Below are 854 nucleotides of genomic sequence, written 5' to 3' on the forward strand. Positions count from 1 at the left end.
GGCTGCTCGCTGCGGGCCTGCTGCGAGCGAGAGGGATCTCACCGTGGCTTGTCGGTCCCACTCTCGTCTTGGCTGTGCGAGGTGGCTTCACGCCTGGTCCGAGGGCACCTGGCTGTCTGGCGAGAAGGGCGGTGAGAAGCGTGCCAGTCGAGACGTGAGGCCTCGGGCAGGGTGGGTGGGGGTGGAGAGTCCCGCATCCCGGGCATGCGAGAGCACTCCCATCGTGTGTCAGAGACGGCGGTCCTTGGGGCTCGGCCCCGCGGAGCCTAAGAAGGGAAGGGCCCGGAGCGGAGAGAGGAAAAACAGCCCAGGGCTGGCTGCAGGAGAGCAGGTGAAGGCAAGCGAGGGCGCGGGGCACGCAGCCGTTGGAGAAGCCCTTGGCTCGGGCGCCTGCCCGGGACCCTTGAGACAGACAGCAAGCGAGTGTGCGAGCAGGGCCCGGGGGTGTCCAGGGGCACCCTAGCTGGAGGGCGGCAAAAGGAGGGGGCGGCAAAGCCTACAGCACCCGGTATTCCCAGGCGGTCTTACATCCAAGTACTAACCAGGCCTGACCCTGCTTAGCTTCCGAGATCAGAGGAGATCGGGCGCGTTACGGATGGTATGGCCGTAGAGGGGACAGGTTGTCACCTGCCACCCCAAGAGCTCGATCCTGGCCTCCCGGGCGCCAGAGACGTCCGCGCCTGCACCGCGGCATAAAATAAATTTTTATGATTACATATACATGGGTGCTAATTTGAAATGCATATGATAACAGCAGAAATACCTGTTCATGAGATGCACCGCTGTTATTCCCAAAAAGCCCACCAGATGGCAGTAGAGTGTCAAGTTTTTTGATAACATAGATCCTATATGGC

At 61.2% G+C, this 854-nt stretch overlaps 1 pseudogene; it reads right to left on the reverse strand.

Annotated features, from left to right (window-relative positions):
* Positions 1 to 493: 493 nt before the first annotated feature.
* Positions 494 to 612, reverse strand: LOC112476048 (annotated as a pseudogene).
* Between the last annotated feature and the right edge of the window lie 242 nt (positions 613 to 854).

The sequence above is a fragment of the Pteropus alecto genome, unplaced genomic scaffold (assembly GCF_000325575.1).
Source record: "Pteropus alecto unplaced genomic scaffold, ASM32557v1 scaffold4300, whole genome shotgun sequence".
NCBI classification, from domain to species: domain Eukaryota; kingdom Metazoa; phylum Chordata; class Mammalia; order Chiroptera; family Pteropodidae; genus Pteropus; species Pteropus alecto.